The sequence below is a fragment of the Notamacropus eugenii genome, chromosome 2, assembly GCF_028372415.1.
Source record: "Notamacropus eugenii isolate mMacEug1 chromosome 2, mMacEug1.pri_v2, whole genome shotgun sequence".
Classification (NCBI taxonomy): Eukaryota; Metazoa; Chordata; class Mammalia; order Diprotodontia; family Macropodidae; genus Notamacropus; species Notamacropus eugenii.
Genome location: NC_092873.1, coordinates 382,630,934 through 382,641,811, shown reverse-complemented (window position 1 = coordinate 382,641,811; position 10,878 = coordinate 382,630,934).

Here is a 10,878-nt window from a genome sequence, read left to right as displayed (position 1 = left end):
TTGTTTCTGTTGCAAGACTTAATTATGTATGGTGAAAGGAAGAAGAGAGAAATTCCCTCCCCCTACAACCTTCAAGAGGAACAAGAGTGAAAATAAAAGAGTGAACTCTCTCCTTAGAGCTGCTGCTTACTTTCTAAAGCCAGCAGAGAGATCCTTCCACCAGTCAATGAGCCCTCTCAATTGTCTGTATCCAGTGGCCAATACCTATAATTGTATCATATTAACTGAGGAGGGGTTTTTGAAATTTCATTAAAAATGATGAGCCACCCATGATGGTTAGCAGTCTATTATGTTAAGAGGCATCTACAATGTGTTCACACCACAGCTGTCCCATTTGGATGATTCTTTTATAATCCCTTATTAGCTTCTTTAATAAAACTTCTAAATTTCTTCTTTGCACTATGTTGGTTATGAAGGGCTCTTAGGCTACCTCCAGTCACTCAGACAGGAGCTTACCACCATAATAAGTCTCTAAAGATCACTTATTTGAGGAGTTATCTATTTGCGCAGCCCTGAAAATCCTGGAAGCATGGTACTAGACCTCTCACAAAAGCGAAGGAGGGTAATGAAAGGAAAACGGAACTAGTAGGGAATGATGTCTTTCACATACACCCCAAGTGAGCTCACGCACATACATGTATACACACAGACACACACACACACACACACACACACACATACACACACACATACACACACTGCTCACTACCACCAAAATACAAGTACTAAAATTAGGCTAGAGGTACTCTCTTTTTCAAAAGATCTGACTCATCTTGAGTCCCTTTACAAGAGTATACCTGACAGGATCCCCTAATTCTACTCCCATATATAGATTCCTTTCCTGACCATGATCCCACTATTTGGAATCTTCCAGATTCTCATATTCCTAGTGAGGCCTCAATAACTCAGCTCCACTCATCATCTTTATGACAGTCATTCACAGCATCATTGGCTTTCTGATTTTCCTGAAATTTATAACATTGGCCTTCAGATTCTATAATGAGAAGCAGAGTGGTATAGCAGAGAGGGCAGTGGACTTGGAAATAGAAAGACCTAAATTCAAATTCCACCTTGGACACTTACTAGCTTTGTAAATATAGGCAAAATTCCCCAGTTTCTATGTCTCAGTTTCCCCATATATGAATAAGGAGCTTGGACTTAATGGCCTCCAAGTTCCCTTCCAGCTATAAATCTGTGATCCTATGATCATTATGAACTGCGCAAATCAATCAACCTCTCTAAACATCAATTTCTTCATCCAAAAAAATCAAGGTAATTGTTAAAGTCCATCATAGCCTGATTCCTAACAGCTTTCCAAACTATCACCAAGTCCTTAAGGTGGATTCAGTCATTCACAAAGAGAAATAAATTTTTAAAATGAATAAAAAGCAAAGAAGTGAGCAGAGAATAGCAGAGTAAATAACTGGGTCAATAGGAAAAGGAAAAGAGAACCACAGAAAGGACAAATTGAGGATTTCTATACTACAAGACATTAGATTCATGCTAAAAATTCGGGGTTGGTGCAGTATTAATAAAACTATGTATAATATACTAGATTAATAAAAACAGTAATAAAAATACATGATTATATCAATAAATGCAGGAACAGCTTTTGAAAAACTACAACTCCCACTTTTTTGTTTGTTCATTTTTCAAAAGAAAACATAAAAAACCTATGGTGTTGAGATTGTAAGGGAGGAATTTATGATGAAGGCAAAATAGCAGGAAATAATTGGAAACATTAAAAGCAGCAAAAAGGCAACAAAGGGCATCAGAGAGCATCCATGATGGGTAAAAGTGGGAGAGGGCCACAGAGCAGAACAGCTGATGGCAGCAGGAGGCAACACAGATGGCATGTCCTCAGTCCTACAGTACAGAGAATCTATGATGGCCAAATAGGGAGGTCTGTGGAGGTAGGTTGAGACAATCGTAGTCTCAGTGGGAAGGTACAGCTACAGGGATGTAGGACAAAGATCACATGCGCCACTCTACCTCCTCCTTAGTAAGTGAAGATCCTCATAAAGCTCACTAGCAGAGTCATTATGGGAACTGGAAAGAATTTGCTCATCACAGGGGAAACACCAAGCAGAACTGGAGGGAACCAGCATTGAAGGGGAAACAATAAGTGAAAACCAGCTTTTGTTTGAGTTCCTAGCGAACAGTCCAAAGGGTAACAATAATGCACCAAAACCTCCCACTGTCCACAAAAAATTAATCCAACTCCCCAGTGATCAGGAGGACAAAAGAGATGGGGAGAGCTAGCCAAGTAAGTTCTCAGGTGGACTCATCAGTTAATCAAAATCAATTAAACTATAAATTAACTACAATTAATTACTATGTAAGTATGTAACCGCTAGGTAATGATTACTATTAGTTTCTCATATTGTTCATCCTTCATTCTCAAAGAGGACCAATGACGTCTGGAGGGTGATGTCTTGACTCACAAGTGAATTGGATTTAAGTGGGACACAAAATCATCAGTCTCCCTCTCTTCCAGAGCCATCTGAGTCTAGTGATAAAACATAGGTCAGGGTGGCTGTCAATGGCCCAGGATAAAGTGGGAGTGCTTAACATTTACAAGCTAAGGTCTTTCCCAAGACTCAGTATGTCAGAGGCAACAGCCATACAGTAATTAAAGGCTAGGTAAGACTTATGGGGAAAAATTGGCCTAATTAGACTTCACAAAAGAAACAGGGAAACCCTCTGAGTTTCTCGTCAAACAGAAATAATTGCTATCTATACTCACTCTAAGCCATCAAAATCCAAACAATGAGCAAGTGAGACTTAGGCCAGGACCTATTATCAGCTAATCAGTGAGAGCCAGTCCATATTATGCCAGGCCCACCTTTGCTAGGTACTCTATAAACAACAAAAATAAAATAATCCCTTCCTTCCAGGAGTTTACACTATGTAAGCGAAGATAATGTGTATATATTTTAAGCAAAATGTACAAAATAATAATGATTGCAGAAGTTCTGTTGAATCATATGGACAGTATCAGAATCATGATTTGCATTAAGAAAAATATAGAGATTGTTCCATGCTTGTCTAATACACAAGCTGTGGAGGCCTTCAGGAAACTGATAACATTCATAGAAACTGGATATAAAAGTAGCCAGCCTGATTTAGGAGTCACCCTCATTATCAGAAGGGGAGGCCAAGAGATCTGAAAACACTGAAAGCAGAAAATTAACACTAGATGAACACCAGAGTGACAGGACTATCTTATCAATTACTAGGTTAATTTTATGACAACCTAGGAGCAATGAAAAAAGAGACTGCACATAATAATGGAAAGGTCTCATTATTAGAATGCATGTAATATATACTTAATGGAGCATATGCCCTATATTATACATGATCTGTATTATATATATGATTATATGTGTGTACAGATATTTTTGGTTTTGGTCTACTACAAACAACTTTGTTCTATATGTTGTATATTGCATGAAATAAATGTATTTAGTCTACATACTTCAGAGAGAGACAGAGGAGAGAAGGAAGGGAAGAAGGAAGGAAGAAAGGAAAGAAGGAAGAAAAGAAGGAAGGAAGGAAAGAGAAAGTAGGGAGGGAGGGAGAGAGGAAGTAGAAAAGGAAAGAAGGAAGGGAGGAAAGGAAGGAGGAAGAAAGGGAGGGAGGGAAAAGGGAGGAAGGAAGGAAGGAAGGAAGGAAAAGAGAGAGGGAGGGAGGAAGGGAAGAAGTGAAAAAGGGAGGGAGGGAAAGAAAGAAGGAAGTAGAGAAGGAAAGGAGGAAGGAATGGAGGAAAGGAAGGAGGAAGAAAGGGAGGAAGGGAGAGAGGGAGGGAGGAAGGGAGGAAGGAAGGAAGAAAATACAATACAGAAAAGTAAAAATGCCACTATGTTTGTTCATGACTGGAATTTATAACAACTCATAAATCTCTAAAGTCAGTCCCCAATCTTTTACACATCATATAGGTATAATGAAGTGTAACATTCACTGAGTGCTTTGTTCAATAATTTACATGTATCAAGGTGTCTTGCATCTATGAATTTTATCTTGTTTTCTCATTCACAAAAGTTATTTTTCTATCCCTTTCAGCAACCAAACTGTTGACGTGAAAAAAAACCGTACCTTTTATCTTTCCTCTACCAGTGAACTTTTTAAATCCTCTGAAAATTAGAAATTTAGAATGAGGGATTGCACAAACAGAATGTGACCACAAAAATGCAAAATATTTCACTAATATATATTTTTATATATTTTCTATTTTCATAAATACATAACATATAAAATACAATTTTATATTAGATCCAGATGAAAATAAAACTCTCATGCAAGATCATCAACATGTAGGCAAAAGTAAACATTCTCATTCATGATGATCATCTTCATAGTAACAAAATACATTAGCAATCAAATCTATAACTCACTTCTTAAATGTAAACACAACAAGAATATATGGACATTGCACGACAACATTCATAGCAACATTTTATAAACACTAAATTGTACAAAACACAAGTCAAAGTGTAGTTGCATAGTTTTTTAAAAATTTAATATTTTACTTTTCCCCAATTGTATGTAAAAATAATTTTTAACATTCTTTTTCTAAAATTTTAAGTTCCAAATTCTCTACCTCCCTTCCCTACCCCCTTATTGAGGAACAATTTGATTTAAGTTATACATGTGTAATCATGCAAAACATATTTCCATATCAGTTATGTTCTGAAAGAAAACACAGACCAAAAAGAAAAAAAAACATTAAAAATAAAGAAAAATTTAGAAAAAATGTTTTGATCTGCATTCATACTTCATCAGTTCTGTCCCTGTAGATAGATAGCATATTTTGTCATAAGTCCTTCAGAATTGCCTTAGATCATTGTATTGCTGAGAATAGTTAAATCATTCACAATTGATCATAGCATGATATGATTGTTACTGTGTACTATGTTCTCCTGCTTCTGCTCATTTCATTTTGCATCAGTTCATGTAAGTCTTTCAAGGTTTTTCTGAAAGCATACTGCACATCATTTCTTATAGCACAAAAGCAATCTTATAAAATTGATGGGTATCCCCTCAATTTCTAATTCTTCACCTCCACAAAAAAGAGCCACTCTAAATGTTTTTGTTCATATCTGTCCTTTTCCATTTTTGTTTTTATATTTTGGGGCTTAGGTTCAAATTGCTCTCTAGAATGGTTGAATCAGTTCACAACTCCACCAATAGTGCATCAATGTCTCAATTTTCCCACATTCCCTCTAACATTTGTGATTTTCCTTTCCTGTCATATTAGCCGACCTGATGAGTATGGGATGGTACCTCAGAGTTGTTTTAATTTGCATTTTTCTAATGAATAGTGGTACATTTTTTCATATAAATATAACTAGCTTTGATTATTTCAACTGAAAATGGCCTATTAATATGTTTTGACTACTTAGTAATTGGAGAATGGATCTTATTTTTATAAATTAGATTCTGTTCTCTACATATTTGCAAAATGACATCTTCATCAGAAAAAGCTGTAAATTTTTTTCACAGTTGTGGTTAGTCTGTATTTCCCTTCCTTCCTATTTTCTCCATTTATCCAACTCTTTCTCTCTCTCCTTTCATTTTGTCCAACTTTAAAAGTGTTTTGCTTTTGACTATTGCCTCCCCCAATATGTCCTTCCTTCTATCAACCCCAACGCTAATTTCTCTTATCCCCTTCCTCTCTTTCTTTTATGTAGGGTAAGATGGATGTCTACATCCAACTGAGTGTGTATGTTATTTCCTCTTTGAATAAATCTAAATAAAAGTAAGATTCAAGAAACCCCTCCACCTTCCCTATTTTCCGCTCCACTATAAAAAGTTCTTTCCTTTGTCTTTTATGTGAGATAATTTAAAGGGACAGCTAGGTGGTGCAGTGGATAGAGCACCAGTGCAAGAGTCAAGAGGACTTGAGTTCAAATCTTACCTCAAGTACTTGACCCTCACTAGCTGTGTGACCTTGGGCAAGTCACTTAATCCCAATTGCCTCATTCTGAGTCATCATCAGTCATCCTGATGAATACCTGGTCACTGGATTCAGATGGCTCTGGAGGAGAAGTGAGGCTGGTGACCTGCATAGCCTTCCCTCACTCAAAAACAAAGTCATGTGCAATTCATGTCATTATTTCTTTGATGGCATGGTCTTCTTCGTTAACGAAGAATGAACACACACATGTGAGACAATTTAATCCATTCCACTTCTCCTTTTTCCCTTGTCCTGGTGCATTCCTCTTTCTCACTGCTTAATTTTAGTTTTTTAGATATCATCCCTTCATACTCAACTCACACCTCTGCCCTCTGACTATATATATATATATATATATATATATATATATATATATATATATATATATATATATATATATATATATATATATATATATATATATATATATATATTAGCTTTTAGGAGTTATAAGGATCATTTTCCCACATAGTAATGCAAACAGTTTAACTTTATTGAATCCCTTATGATTTATCTTTCCTGCCTACCTTTTAAGACTTCTTGTATTTGAAAATCAGATTTTCTATTCAGCCCTGATCTTTTCATCAAGAATGCTTAAAAGTCCTCTGTTTCACTGAATATCCATTTTTTTCCTGAAGGATTGTATTCTATTTTTCTGGGTAGTTAATTCACGGTTGTAATCTTTGTTCTTTTTCCTTTCAGAATATCATATTCCAAATCCTCTATTCTTTCAAAGCAAAAATATCTATATCTTGTATTATCCTGACTGTAGTTCCATGATGTTTGAATTGTTCCTTTCTGGCTGCTTCTAATATTTTTTCCTTGACCTGGGAACTCTGTAATTTGATTATCACATTCCTAGGAGTTTTTCTTTTGTGATCTCTTTCAGGAAGTGATAGGTGGATTCTTTCGATTTCTATTTTACCCTCTGTTTCTAGAATATGAGAGCAGGTTTTCTTGATAATTTCTTGAAAGACGATTGTATAGCTTTTTTTTATCATGGAGTTCAGATTGTCCAATAATTATTAAATTATCTCTCCTGGATCTATTTTCCAAGTCAGTTGCTTTTTCCAATTTCACATTCTTTTCTATTCTTTCATTCATTTTATTTTGTTTTATTGCTTCTTGATGCCTCATGGAGTCATTGGCTTCCACTTGCCCATTCTGATTTTTAAGAAATTATTTTTTCAGTGAGCTTTTGTACCATCCTTTCCATTTGGCCAATTCTACTTTTTAAGGAATTCTTCTCTTCATTGGACTTTTGTGTCTCTTCTGCCTTTTGACCTATTCTGTCTTTCAAGATGTTATTTTCATCAACATTTTTTTGTCTTCTTCTAGCAAGCTGTTGATTTTTTCATTATTTTTTCTTATCACTCTCATTTCTCTTCCTGATTTTTCCTCTGCCTCTCTTATTTGAGTTTTAAAATCCTTTTTGAGCTCTTTCAGGAATTCATTTTGGACCTGAAACCAATTCACATTTTTGATGCTTTGTAAGTAGCTGTTCAGACTTCATTATCTTCTTCTCAGTTTGTGTTTTGATTTTGCCTATATTAATAACTTTCTATGGTCATGTTCTTTCTTTGTTGTTTGTTCATTTGTCCAGACTACTTCTTGACTTTGAACTTTATGTTAAAGTTGGGCTCTGCTCCCAGGGTCAAAGGGGCACTATAACAAGCTTTAGGTTTTTAGCGTTACTGTTTTCAGAGCTAATTCTGGTGGCATGTAAGTTTTCAGTTCTTCCAAGGTGGTATTATCCAAGGAGAGATGTGATCGTTGCTCTCCTGGACTGTGTTCTAGTCTGTGAGTGATCACAAGCACTATTTTCCACTGTTGAACTGTGACCAGGATCCCCTACAAACTCTGATGTGCTAGTGCTCTTCCTCATACAGAACTGAAACCCAGATCTGAGTATGGGGAATGCAACAGAGTCCTGCACCCAGTGTCAGCAAAATAACACTTGTTACCTCCATCTGACCAGTTGTCCAACTCTCTTACTGTCTGTGGGCTGAGAGATCCAGAAGCTGTCATTGATTCAGTCACCCCAAAGCCCTGATGCTGGTTTGCTGGGTCACAGCCTGCACTGGACTGTGTGTCACTCTCACCCTAATGAAACAGATCTTTTCTGCTAAACTTCTAAGTTTTCTTGGGCTGGAAAAGTGTTTCACCCTCTTCTTTGTGGATTCTGCCACTCCAAAATTCATTTTGAGGAGTTATTTAAAGTTGTTTGGGGGGGAATTTGGGAGAGTTTAGGTGAGTTATTACCTTTGCTCCACCATCTTGGCTCTGTCCCTGGAGACTTTCAAATAATATCAGGGGCTCTACAGGAAAGCAGAAAGGGGAAGGAAACTTTGGAGGGAGAAACATGCGCTAGCTGGGTTACAAATAGTCCTAATCAAATGAATTGTCAAGAATATGAGTGTTTCCTCTCCTGCCAGCTGTATGGGAATTTGTGGAAAGATATGGCCTTACATGAGAGGAATAAGGATGAGGTATATTTTCCCTGTCATTTATCTTACTCTTTCACTCAATTTAATACATTTGTTTTGAGTTAATGTGTCAGAAAGGAGAAGAGAAAGATTATGAAGGGGAGAAGATATCAGAGGGAGAGGACAAGGAAGAAAATGGGAAGTGAAAAAAAGAAGGAGAATAAGGAAAAGGAAGAGAAAGAGAAAGGGGAGAAAGGGGAAGCAGAAATAGGAGAAGGAAAAAGAGGAAAAGTAGAGAAGGAGAAGAAAAGGAAGAGAAAAAGGAGAAGGAGGAAAAAGAAGAAAAGGAGAAGAGGAAAAGGAGAAGGAAGAAAAATGCAACAGCATTGGAAATTCATAAGGTTTAAATAGATGCTGATCAAAATCATGCCATCATGCCTTGAATCTTGGAAGAACTTCCAATGACCCACATTTGTGGGGGAAAATTAAATTACACTTGTGAGTGACCTTGGTGCTTTGGGGGAAAATAGTGTGGGGTACAACTAGCAAGTTGCTGCAGAAAAGGCATAAAGTTATAGTACCAATAACACAAAAAAATCATTCTTCAGGCTCTGAATTTGCAAATGTATCAACTGCCTAATGAAAGAAATTTTCCTCCAAAAAAAAACTGGGAGTGAAGGAGTGGGAAGAAGGAAGGAAAAACTAGGCCTATAGCTCATAAGATTTGAGTTTCTATCAGTCTTTCTTCTGTCAACTTCACAGCATTTATTATTCAGGGAATCTCAGGGCATAGAGATTTAACTGGGGTTGTAGAAAGGAGAATATCTATTAATGTGATGCTTCCACTAACCACCTTTGCACACATTCATTTGGCCATTGTCTATAGGAGACTGAGTCCTCAGACCAAAAAAGCTCTACAGAGGTCAATTGGGCAACTCTTTTGTAGCCAAGGATGATTGCCTCTAATATACTTCTTGTATTCATTCTCTTTCTCTTACCCAAAAATTCCTCTTTTTAAAGATCTCCAGAAAAAAAGAATTTAAAAGAAATGTATAGTCTGATTTAGTGAAAAATAACTTTGACTATTATAAAAGACATTTTTCCTTAAGAAAAACCCTTAATTCACTGAATTCCACAACTATGACTTCTCTGGTTTTGGTTATTCCTCTGACCAGCCACCATAGTGTGCAGTCTTAGAGTCAAGAGATCCGAGTTTGAATTCCAGCTCTGACATTTACTGAGTACCCCTACTAGAATGTAAACTCCTTAACAAATGAGGTTGTTTCATTTTTTCCTTTGTACTTTCAATGTATATCACAGTTTCTGATGTGTAGTTGTTAGGCTATTCAATTGTGTCTGATTTTTCATGACCCCATGAACCACAGAGCACTAATACTGTCCATGGTCTTTTTTGGCAAAGATACTAGAGTAGTTTGCCATTTTCTTCTTCGGTGAACTGAGACAAAGGTTAAGTGATTTGCCTAGGGTCACACAGCTAGTAAATATCTGAGGCTAAACTTCAACTCAGGTCTTCCTAATTCCAGGCTCAGCATTCTACCCACTGAACCACCTAGATGCACTATCCTGGCATGGTAAGTGCTTAATAAATATTTATTGAATGAATGAATGATCAGGGACAAGTCCCTTAATTCCTCTGAGACTCCATTTCCTCATCTATAAAATGGGGACAACAGTACTTATGATAACATCCTCACAGGACATTTATGAGGAAAGCATTTTTTAAAATCTTGCATGTGTAGTATTATAAAATTCAGAACTAGGAATGACCTTAGAGATCACAGTTTCACTTTATAGATGAGGAAACTGAAGCCCGGAGAGATATGGTGACTTGCCCAAGGTCAAACAAGTGGTAAATTGCCTACTCAAGACTGGAATGTAAGGCCAAGGTTTCTCCAGCACTGCAGTTTATCATATGCTGTTACTGTTATGAAGTATCCTTTGTCACCCTGGACTGGCCTTTCTGTCTCCTGGCAAAAAGTAGGTCAAACAATTCTCCCAATTTTAGTCATGTATTTTTCCCTGAGTTCCCTAGAGCATCAGTCCCTGGAACCTCAGAAGGCCATAAGAACACTCCAGCCCAATTACGCTAGTTAATACTTCTCTATAAGCTGGACTACTTTCAGCCTCTTTTTTAAGAAAAAATAATTCTAAAATTTTTAGTCCAAATAATTCCCCTTCTTCCTGTACAATATCTTTAACTGGACGTGCAGTGTTTCTAAAGCAGATGCCTCAGCTTTTCCAATTCATCCTCCCCAAGGACCTCTCTTCAAAAGCCCTGAAACAAAGGACCAAAGACCAAAGCACAGCTTCCTTAGACTTGCTGGGGAAATCAGGTAAGTGTGTTGTCTCCGCTAGTGAGTTTCTGAGAATCTTAAAAAATCATTTGTTTAGAAATGGATAGGACCTCTAAGGTCATATAATCTAATCCCCTCATTTTACAGATGAAGAAACTGAGGCCAAGAGAGGTTGAATGAC